This window comes from Typopeltis vanoorti, chromosome 18 (genome assembly GCF_054136105.1).
Source record: "Typopeltis vanoorti isolate ZY-2024b chromosome 18, IOZ_Tvanoo_1.0, whole genome shotgun sequence".
Classification (NCBI taxonomy): Eukaryota; Metazoa; Arthropoda; class Arachnida; order Uropygi; family Thelyphonidae; genus Typopeltis; species Typopeltis vanoorti.
In genome coordinates this window covers 43,008,656-43,021,071 of record NC_143566.1, presented here as the reverse complement: position 1 = coordinate 43,021,071, position 12,416 = coordinate 43,008,656, and the positions used below count along the sequence as shown (strand labels likewise).

The following is a 12,416-nucleotide window of genomic DNA, read 5'->3' as shown; positions in this document are numbered from 1 at the left end:
ATAGTTAAAATGAATCTATATTTTGCCTTTTACTTTCCTTCTGGCTTTCAACAATTTTATATATTCTAAGGATTTGCTTTTTCTGAAGGAATAGATTAAATTCTTTCTTCACTTCAGCTTCTTCTATAGTAAGAGTTGGTTTATAATTGTGAGTTGTAGAAGTAACATTCCTATTCAGTGATTCATGGAAAATATTCTTTCCATATGTGTTTTTTTTTCTTTGTTTGTTTCTTTGATTATCCTTGCATATATCAATCTGTCATTTGCATTTTCTTTTTAATTTACTTAATTATGTTGTATGCTTATCTAAGATTACTTTTCTTTTTTGTCTGCCTTCAACAGATTTTAACTTCACCTTTTCTCAGTTTTTTTATATATTTTCCTTCTTTAATCCTAGTTGGTCTTGTGGTAAACTCCTGGTATGTTTTAATTATTTTTATTATTGCTTAAGCATATTCTTCATCATCATATGAATGTAAATAGAGTATACACATAATGTTTTATATATTTTCCTTCTTTAATCCTAGTTGGTCTTGTGGTAAACTCCTGGTATGTTTTAATTATTTTTATTATTGCTTAAGCATATTCTTCATCATCATATGAATGTAAATAGAGTATACACATAATGTTTACATAAGGAAAAATAGTGTATTTAATATCAAAACACTGATGAATATCTTATCACATCTTGAGAATAAACATGCAGCAATTGAACAATTGTTACATGAACAAGAATGGAATTGGAAATAAATTTTCCAAAGTGCATTCATTCCTTTTACCACTTTGAAGCCATCAGTATAATATTACGGTTAGGGAACTAAGGAACTGTATAATCATAGCCAATGAGGAGCAAATGTTCAGTATTTAAAAATATATGTTAAAAAATAATAAATTATTTGAATAGCAGTTCCAATTCTGAATTGTTTCTACAACCATCTAATTGTTGTAGAAACAATGATTAGAAAAAAAGTAGAAAAAATATTGTAATGAAAAGGAACCAATGTCCTATCTTCTAGAGGCTAGACAGCAAAGTTAATCCAAAAAAGTTAGGCTAAATTAACTTAGAATGACTCTCTCCTGGATTGAGCCAAATTAATGCTACCATACTTGTTGAAGTTAGGAGAGTGCTTCATAGCTGATGCTGATTCTAAAAATACTCTATAGAACTCTCCTAAACCTCAGCAAGTATGGATGCATTAATTTGTCGATCCATTTGTGAGACCATCACTCTAAGACCACATTTATCCTGATTTCTCTGAATTAACTCTATTGCTATTCAGCCCCTAAATTGCACCTAGTTAGGACATTAGTTCCTTTTTAGTTACAATTTGAATTGTTTCTATGACATTTCTTCATCATCATATGAATGTAAATAGAGTATACACATAAAGTTTACATAAGGAAAAATAGAGTATTTAATATCTAATTGAATGTTTTTTTACATAAATCCTATCCATGAAAGATTGTAAACCTATAGTACATAAGTGCTATAGGCGGATTAAGGGATTTTTTTTTTTTAATTTATTACTGTTATTTATTTTTTGTTGCATAGACCATAAACCCTGAGACCAAACATGGAACTTTTTCAAGCCATTTCAGGCTTCCAATAAGCAGGATGGTGGTCTCACACCAAATGAAGAAATTTATCTCCTACCTGAAGACAATCGCAAACATCCATGCCCACGGCGGGATTCAAATCCACAGCTTGTTGTTTGTGGATTTGAATCCCGAGAGTGGATACACTAACTACTTGGCTGACCAGGCTGATGAATTCAAGAAATTAATTATTGTTTTTTTTCCTTCTGGTGTTCATACTGTGAAGCACTGTTATGAATAACCAGCAACACCTACCCTTCTATACGTATTGAATGTCAAACAATCTGTATAGGTCTACAAGTGTCTGTGTGCTGAGAAATTCTTTGAATATTGACATATCCTTAAGTATATGGACTTTTTATGTTAAGGAGTATATACACGTAATTTCTTCTTGGGTATTAATGTAACTGTTTACCTTTCTGATTGTTAATGTAATTGTTTACCTTTCTATATTCATGTTGGTGAAGGTATTTATTATGTATCAATCTGAAAAAGAAAACTATGTTTTATGTGTTCTCTTTCTTGTTGTCATAAAGTGTCTGTAGAGTAAAAAGCAGCTTAATGGATAAGGGTCCTTGACCAGATTTTTGGCAGAAATGTTGGTGAAATAGACCCCAAATATAACATCCTATGTGCATCTCCTGAAAACCTCCATCTGGTATTGTCAAAGAATTAGGTCTAAAAAAGGAAATAAAACTGTTATATTTGGTTTCTGATGTAAACTTCATCTTTTGGGTGAATGACATTAACTTTGTTGATAAATTCTTTGAGTTTTATTTTTATACCTTCTCGTACTAAAAAAAAATGTCATGAAAAAATTTCTGCTAGCTTAGGGTGAATGGAAAATGTTATGGGAAAATATCCAAAATTCTCCATGAAGTAATTAGCTAAACTGGGATAAAGAGGACTTCCCACTGCTTCCACTTTTGACTTGTTTATGAAATATATTTTGACAACTACAGTAACCAGAATGAATTAAAGAATCAAAACGTTTGATAATATTGGGTTGGAAATCTTTCTTAAGCAAAGTGGATATTTTCTTTATTCACCTGAGTTGGTGAATAAAGAAACAATATATGGATTAATTAGCACATCTGTAGATGCAAGACAGAGTTCAGAAATTTTGTTTTTAAAACTCCAATATATTTTATATTTTTAATATATGAAGGAGATTTGCTTATAAATGTGGATAGTAATATCAGGAATTGTTTAGCAAGCTTGTGACATTCGGTAACAGTTTAGATCTTAATTGAACACTTTGCTTATGAATCTTGAGAGGTCATCATCTAGATGGATGTCTGTGGTAAGTTTTCAGCATTCTTTTTAATTCAGCACAAATTTTTAAGGTTAATCACAGCTGGTGACTTCATTTAAGAATTTGTTAAGTGCATTAATTTATCTTTGAGTAGGATCATTGGTATACAAATGATATATGGAATAGTTTCTAAGCTAGCCTAGTTGGCCAAGTAGTTAGCATATCCACCCTCCAACCAACAGGCTGTGGATTCAAATCTTGCTGTGGGTTTGTGATTGATTTTAGATTGAAAGATGTTTGTGACTGATTTAGGTGGGAGTTGAATTTCATGACCTGGTGTGAGACCACTGCCCATGCTTATTTGAGACCATTTTATTTTATTTTATAAAACTTTGCACTGAAACACAGTGCTACATACTATGGTCTATCAGAGCAGCGGCTGATGCCTTTACCCTAATAGGCCAGAAAGGCCAAAGCCAAAATACGTCAAGATCTATCCCATGCCAGTACGAGGTATTCTAGAAGTCATTTGACAATGCTAAGCCACCAGTGTGCCCTGCAAAGCTCTAAGTGACAAGATCTTAATGTCTGCCGAAGTAATGCATATAGAAGTCAAGTCTTTGTAACTTTCATTGCACCATACACCACAAAGGGAGTAGTTTTACTAGTGCTACCACAAAGGGGGTAGCACTAGTAAAATGAGGAGCTGCCCCAAACTCCTCCTCAATCTGTTGAGCAAGATCTATATTCTGCTCATAATATGAGACCTTATTCCTATGACTAACAACAAGTGGGTGCCCAGTACCCATTATCTATGCATCAATAACCCAAACTCTTTCATCCTTCTTTGCAATTAAATCAAACTTTCTAATACCAGCTATAGTCCTATAGTGCAATTCAACTGCAGTCTTTGTTGAAAGTTATATTTGGTCTTTATTAACTATAATTAACACAAAACAGATATTTGGATTATAAGACCATAGGTTTATACACATATGTACAAATTCATCGACTAGTTTCGCTAGCAAAACTGACTAGCTTTGTCAAGACTAAACGGTGGAAAAAAAACTAATAAATGCAAAAAAAAATGGAGGAATATAGTAATGGTTTACAACCGACAACAAAATTGGAAGGCACCGCATGACATGGTATACGTGAAGCAAGATACTTCAGTCATTATTATAAATACGCGTTACATAGTTTTTGGCGTACTGTAGTTCTGCTAAACTTAATGAGTTAATAAGATTTTTCCATATATCCTTTAATATTACTCCTTGGTTTCTATTAAGGTTGTTTCCTGTTCATATGACCACTGCAGCTTCTTTAAATATTTGACATCTGTAATAATCTTCCTCCAAATATGGCATTGAACTGTTATCCCAATCTGTAGTGTGGTTTGAAGTTGAGAAGTGATAAGCCAAACCTGAGGTGTCTGTTCTGTTATGATTAACATCTCCGACATGTTCCTTCTGTCTAATTTCTAAGCTTCTTGAAGTTTGGCCTATGCAGGATAGTCCACACATACAAGGTATGTGTAAACACCTGCATATTTGAAAAAAAAAAGGTACACTGTCTTTAGGGGATCTTACAAACTGTCTAGTGGTAGTGGTTGGTTTAAACACCACTCTGATGTTATAAGGCTTTAAAATTCTAGCTATTTTATTGGAGTCTAAACCAACATAGGGTATGACAATGGTCGATACGTACTGAGTTGCTATACGTTGTTGCTGGAGGTTGTTTTTATAGAGCATTTCATTGATTAAGTTTAGAGGATACCCATTTTGAGATAGAGATTTGGAAATGTGGGAAAGTTCTGTACGTACGTCTTCTTCGTCTGTGACTATGTTGTAGGCGCTGTTTCATAGCATATGGAGGATGCTGCATTTTTGTGTGTGATGATGATTTGAAGAATGATGGAGATACCGTCCAGTATCTGTGGGTTTCTTATATATAGTAAGTTTAATATCTTCATTCTCTAGTCTTTTGATAAGTATATCCAATAAAAGGTAATTGATGATTGCTTTCTAACTCTAAAGTAAATTTGATTTTGTCATGAAAAGAGTTGATTTTTTCCAAGAACTCTTGTAAGTTTCTACTTTTTCTCTCCAGATAATAAATACATCATCAACATATCTCCACCAGACTGTTGGTTCAGGAGTAATGTTAGCTAGAATATCATTTTCTAATTTCTCCATAAACAAGTCCACACATGGTGAATCAGCAGTTGAATTGTAAACCCATGTTGAGCACCTCTTGTTGCTATAGATTTAACAGAGATGGGAGGCATAATGTATGCTAGTTCTGCTGAAAAGCACTTATGGAAATATGTGTACAAGGGACAGTGTGGAAACTGACCATCTGTAAGACAATGACTAAAGACTGTGTGACAGAGGGGTTATCAGTCAGTGGAATTGCTCTCTTCTGAACAGCATGATTGTTTAAAGAGGTTTGCTACACTACCCCAAATGTGAGAGGGATATCCCAAGGTTGGGCAGATTTGGGATTTGTACTGAATAAGTAATTGGATGGATAAAAAGTAAAGTCTTCAGCAAAAAAGGAGATATTAAGTTTTTTAGAAACAGAGGATACTATTAAGTGATGTGATTTAGTTGGGTTTGTGAAAGGTAAGGAGAGCGCAGCATCTGTTTTCTGGGGGGGGGGGATGTAACTGTTTTTTAAAAGCAGTGAAGGTGACTATTATTACTGCATTAAAGGGTGGTATGGAGATCAGTGTTTAGGGCACTTATTGTAGATGATCTTGTGTCTTGAGATGTTTCAGCACTGCAAGATTTTTTTTATCCATGGGATGAGTGAAAAGTGCTATCATCAGCAAACTGTGAATAGGGTTTGAGATCAGTGAGAACAGGTTGTTTATGTATATGAGGAAGAGGGTGGGTGAAATAAGAGCCCTCAGGAACATATGCATTAGTAGGAGAATCTGAAGAGAGAACACCTTTCAACATTACACATTGTGAATGATCCAAGAGAAAACTGGCAATCCAGTTGAAAGGAAGATAGTTATAAGATTGCAGTTTACTGAGAAGTCTGTGATGCAGACCCTGTCAAATGCCTTGGAAATGTTAAATGCAGTAGTACAGGTTTCTCCAAACTTTTCCATGTCATGTGTCTAGAGGTGGGTGATGTAGGTGCAGAAACCTGCTGTGAGTCTTGATTAGCAGAATCCATATTTGTAGTCACTGAGCAGTTGACAGTTCTCCAGGTGTTTAGAAAAAAAAAGAAAAAAAAAAGTTGACTGTTACTCTACTCCTATTACTGTAGACATCACTGAGGTGAGAACAGTAGATCAATAGTTTGATGCTACCACTTATCACCTTTTTTTGATTGGTTGATTTGAACTTGCTTCGATGCTATGGAGTAAATGCCAACTGAGTATAATATGATGTGTAGATGCAAAACCTATCAAATGGTAAAGAACAGGTGAATACTAAAAACCTTTTTAGTATTCAGGTTGTTCACGATTCTTCTTCTTTCTTTCTGGCAGAAGGCCACAGAAGGTATGTGGTGCAATGTTTCAGGTAAAGAAGGAGGCAATTTGTTTTGATCATCTAAGCAGGAGTTAATGAGAAGAATAACCAAGAGGTCAGCGTTATCTTTATGTGATATTACAATGTTTCTACCTCTTTCTTACCCAGATAGTATTGTTTGTATTGTTATGAGGTACAAAATGCACGACTCCTGTTGGCATAATAGCAGTTTTTCTACATTTAGCCTTTTCAAAGTCAAACTTAGCCCTGTTAATGATTTTGCAAATGTCAGTATAAATGAAGTTGGTTGTTTTGGCTGAAATCATTTACAATGAACTTTTTTTTTCTTGAACTGCTCTGGCACAGTTTTTGGAATATGGTGAGAATTTTGAACAGATTGGGGAATGAATGCTTTCGTTCTAACATGGTTAAGAAAAGATTCAGAGTATTGGGTGATTGGACTGTCAGGAATTCTGGTTGGGAGATAAATGATTTGGTTCATCATTGCTTACAGAAAATAATCACTTCTCTTCCAGGTTAGTCAGTGAGATTGGAAATAGACAGCTGGTTAGAGTTTGGGTCATTAAAGGCACTGAGGAAGAGGACTTGACTGTTCGAGTTTTTGGATTGCAGGAAATCAATCTTCAAGAATAAGAGGTTAGAATGAAATCATTATCAGAATTGGGGGAATGACAGATGCATAAATGATACATAACAAGGCAAGGAATCTAAAGCCACAGAAGGTCAAAACGGGAAGAGTCAAAATTAGGCATCCTGTGGAAAAGAATATTGGATTGCACAAAAGCAAAAGGGAAGGAATCACATATGGTTTAATTTGAACAGTTAAGATTGCTGTGGTGGTGGCAGAGATTTCAGATTTGGCCAAAACCAGAAAATTAGGTTTGGATGTCTGCAGTTGATGGTACACATCATTCAGTTTGGTGTTTATACCACAAAAGTTGGTAAAGTGAATGTGTAAGAAAAATTTTGAGAGATGTTTTTAAAAAATATTTTGTGGGGAATTTTGGAATTTTCTTTTCTTTTTTTTATTTTAACTGCAGTGATACTATATTTATTTAGGTTTACTGTCATGGTAGTATTTCTAAGGTGAAGTGAAAAAGAACAGGGGAACATACTGTGGGAGAGAGAGAGAAATACTCTAATGTCACCTGTACAGAAAGCATCCACTCTCAATGGCAAAATTGGTTGCATTGAACACACTTTTGTATTTGATAAAGCTATTTTAATGTTTTGATTAATTTCTTTCTTATTACATACAAATTTATTCATTTGGCTCCCTAACATAGCATGCTGGCTTTGCTTTTACTGTTTTCAGTTTCTTTATTTAGTGTGCCATCTTCACTGAAAATTCTGTATAAGTAGCTGAAATGTTTTACTCGTTCTATACGTTTCTCATTCAGGATGTAGGTGAGGTTTTTAGTAGTCTTGCCTATTATCATAGTCTTCGTCTTTTTATTGCGGATATTCATGCCAAATTGATTACATTAGTTATTCAATTTAGTTAGATCTTGTACACTCATAATGGATTTTTTTATATAGTGAAACATGTGAGATATACATAACTATAGAATAAATGTATGCCACAATAAATAACTTTTTTATTATGTAAATATTTCATCTCATGTATCATAAAACATCATCAGTATAACCAACGAACAACGCTAGGAATTGAATTCAAAAAGCAGTAGTGTGCATGCTTAAATTGGAATCCCTCTACTTATACAGTTTCATGTTCATGATTAAAAACTACTGGGCTGAAATAAAAGTTCATCATCATCAAATTCCTGATATATACCCTCAAGGAGGGGGGGGTGAAGATGTACATGATATGAAAGTAATACATGAAAAATTTACATCATTACTAACTTCCTATCTATAATTTTCCTCCAAATCAGTCTGTTACTTGTCAAGACTCCAATATTATCAGGTCTTATATTTCTGTCTTCTAAGGCACTTTTTACTGTATCAATCCACCTATACCTTAGTCTTCCTATGGGTCTTTTTTACTCCCAACTTGGCAGAGAACACTTGTTTTGCTAATCTTTCTTTGCCCATTCTATTTAAGTGACCATACCACCTGAGATTAGCTCTGCTAATGCATTCCTGGATGCTGACAATGTCAAATTCTTTCCTGATATCCTCGTTTTTAATATGATATTGCCATTGATGCCATCTGTTCATGCCCCTAATCATTCTCAGGACTCTCTTATCTGCGGTCTCTAGTCTTTGGTCAAGTGTTTTATTCTAACCCAGCTCTCAGATTCATAAGTTAAAATTGGTTTGAACATTGTCTTGTATACAGTGTATTGACTAATTTCTCTCTTATTCCATATAAATTTATTCATTTGACTTACTACCATACCGGCTTTGTTGATTCTTTTGTCTATTTCCATATTTAATTTATCATCATCTTCACTGAAAATCATGCCTAAGTAGCTGAAAGTTTTTCTTGTTCTGTAGGTTCTCCTTTCACAATGCAGTTGATATTTTCAATGCTTCTGCCTATTTTCATTGTTTTTGTCTTGCTATTGCTGACCTTCATACAATATCTTACACAACAGTTATTCAATTTAGTCAGGGAATCTTGCAGATTTATTTAGAAGTATAACATCGTCCGCATAAAGCAAAGAGCTGACATTAACATCTCCAATCTTCATATCAGGTTCAGTACCACTCTCCTTCATAATGTGAGCCATATAGATAATGAATAACAGAGGGGATAAAGTACATCCTTGTCTGACACCAGATTTAACATTAAACTACCTTCCTGTACTTCCTTCAATTCTGACTGCTGACTTACAACTCAAATAAAGACTGCGTATTGCTTGATATAATGCCCCATTGACACCATATAACTGTTACGTTTAAAATAGCTTTTCTCTTGGCACCTTGTCATATGCCTTTTCCATGTCAGTTCTCTGCATTTCTTTTAAAGAAATGCAGAGAACTGACCAGGGATTCTGACATAATGTCCAATCCTCACCTCATGGTGCACCCTGTTAGGTATCTACCTGGATACTGAACGGACGAGGATGGGCTTGCAATTTGAGATTTAGCCAACCAAATTGTATTCTTATTGGCTTAAACCAAAATACAAAATGATGGTACAACATGACAAAATTTGATGCCAGCTGGGGCGCCGCCCGGTTAATCAAGATCGCTGTTGTTTTTGCCAGGGAACCAGGGCAAACAGCGAAAAGTCAGCTACTGGAACAAATCTGAAAACACACCCCAACTCAACATCACCAGAGTTAAAGATTGGTACTATCAACATAAGAAGCCTGAATGGCAAAGAAATCGAACTAGCTGAGGAATTAAATAAGTACCAGATCGACATAATAGGAGTGACTGAAACAAAAAAGACAAAAACTGGTGAGATCTTTCTGAGCAATAAATACAAAATGTTATATTCAGGCAATGACAATCAAGGAAAAGAAGGAGTAGCCATGGTATTCAATACTAAATACGAGGCTAATCTTCTTGAATGGCAGGCAGTCTCGTGTAGAGTGATGTGGGCAAATATCAGAATGGGAAACTGGGCAATGAGACTTATTTGTGCCTATGGTCCTACAGAAGGTTCTACTAAGGTAGAAGTGAAGGAATTTTTCGAGGTTTTAGAGAAAGCATCAGTTGTCAGTTGCTCTCTCTTAGAGAAAGCAACTGACACAATGAAAAAGGAAAAGTTGGTCCTTCTTGGGGAACTAAATAGCAGATAGGAAATGATTGTCAGACATACAAAAATATTTTGGGAAAATTTGGAGAAAAGAGCAAAACTAATAATAATGACAAATACTTGTTGGATTTCTGTCAGGACATGGACTTGTTATCACTAATATCATATTCCAACATAAAAATGTGCACAAATTCACATGGAGAGAAGAGGCAAGGAATAAGAAAAGTCTCATTGACTATGTTATTGTTGATAGTGATGTTTTCTCCCTGCTGCAGGACACCAGAGTGTACAGAGGATTTGAAATTGGAAGTGATCATTGTTTAGTCTTGAGCAGGATAAAATCGAATTTCATATTGAAAGGAATAACATCTAAGAAAGTTTTAAAGCAAATAAAAGTTGAGCAGCTGTCAGATGTGAACTGTAGACTAAAATACACAAAGATTATTGAAGAAAAAATGAAAGAGTTTGAGAATAGGAACCAAACCTTGGAGATTCAGTGGCAAGCCTTGAAGAAAACCCTGATTGATTCAGCCAGAGAGGCATGTGGTGAGGTTGTCTGCAGGGATAGAAAAATCAGGACTCCATGGTGGACACAGGAGGTTAAAGAGGCAGTGAAGGAAAAGAAGAAAGCATACCAAAAGTTCCTGTCAAATAAGTCAGCTTGTGCTCTTAGAGAATATAGAGACAAATGCAAGAATGCTAAACACTGTGTAAAACTAGCTAAACAAAAGTCATGGGAGGACTTTGGCAAGAATATAGAAAATAAATATGAAGAAGGTGGCAAAATATTCTGGAGGAGGTTGTTGAAAAAGCTTAGAAATGGAGGAAAGAGTGCCGTAAAAGGACTTAGAGATGATAAAGGTGACATGAAAATGGAAGAAAAAGATATCCTTGAAATATGAAGTAATTACTTCGAAAAATTGCTAAATGAAACAAGCAGTGATAGCACAGTGGTAAAAAACACTCAACAGTCATACAGTCAGGAATACATATCCATACTTGAAGTAGAAAAAGCTATCAAAGGCTTGAAATGTGTAAAAGCAGTGGGAGTAGATGATATTCGACCAGAAATGCTGAAGTATGATGGTATAAAAGTCTTTCAGTGGCTGCACTACATAGTTCAGAAGTCCTGGACAGAGGGACAAATTCCCAATGATTGGATTAGAGCTCTCATAGTATCCATATATAAAAAGGGAAATAAAACTGAATGTGAGAATTACAGAGGTATTTCCCTACTGAATGTTCCTGGTAAGATTTATGCAAGTATACTTGAGAAACGGTTGAGAAGAATTGTGGAAGAAAAGCTTGGTGAAGTACAAGCTGGATTCAGGCCAAATAGAGGCTCTCATGATCAGATGTTGAAAATGTCAACTGTGTTGTGAACGGAGAACCTGTGGAACAAGTAAAACATTTCAGCTACTTAGGCACGATTTTTAGTGAAGATGGTAAATTAAATATAGAAATAGGCAACAGAATCAACAAAGCTGGTATGGTAGAAAGTCAGTTGAATAAATTCATATGGAATAAGAGAGAAATTAGTCAGAACACTAAAGTAGCTGTATACAAGATAGTGTTCAAACCAGTTTATGAATCTGAGAGCTGGGTCAGAAGTAAGTAGGCAGATATGAGAGTCCTGAAAAAGATTAGAGGCATGAACAGATGGCATCAATGGCAATATCATATTAAAAACGAGGATATTAGGGAAGAACTTGACATTGTCAGCATCCAGGAATGCATTAGCAGAGCTGATCTCAGGTGGTATGGTCACTTAAACAGAATGGGTGAGGAAAGATTAGCAAAAGAAGTGTTCTCTGCCAGGTTGGCAGGAAAACGACCCGGAGGAAGACCAAGATATAGGTGGATTGATATGATACAAAGAGCATAGAAATATAAGATCTGATAATGTTGGAGTCTTGACAAGTAACAGACTGATTTGGAGGAAAATTGTAGATAGGAAGTTAGTAATGATGTAAATTTTTCATGTATTACTATCATATCCTGTACACCCTTGAGGATACACGGCAGGAATTTGATGATGTTATATTCCCATGATTTCTCAACTATCTGTCATAAAGTGAAAATCTGATCCTGACAGTCTCTATTTGGCCTGAATCGAGCTTGTTCTTCACCAAGCTTCTCTTTCACAAACCTTTCAACCGTTTCTCAAGTATACTTGCATATATCTTACCAGGAACACTCAGTAGAGAAATACCTCTGTAATTCTCATATTCAGTTTTATTTCCCTTTTTATATATGGGTACTATGAGAGCTCTACTCCGATCATCTGGAATTCATCCCTCTGTCCAGGCCTTCTGAACTACGCAGTGCAGCTACTGTAAGACTTTTATACCTCCATTCTTGAGCATTTCTGGTCGCATATCATCTA

General features: G+C 35.1%; 1 protein-coding gene across 5 annotated transcripts in view; it reads left to right on the top strand.

The window, feature by feature from the left end:
- CYLD (ubiquitin carboxyl-terminal hydrolase CYLD) overlaps nt 1-12,416 on the top strand; it is a 451,655-nt gene that overhangs the window by 407,306 nt on the left and 31,933 nt on the right. The gene's annotated exons all lie outside the window — the stretch shown is intronic.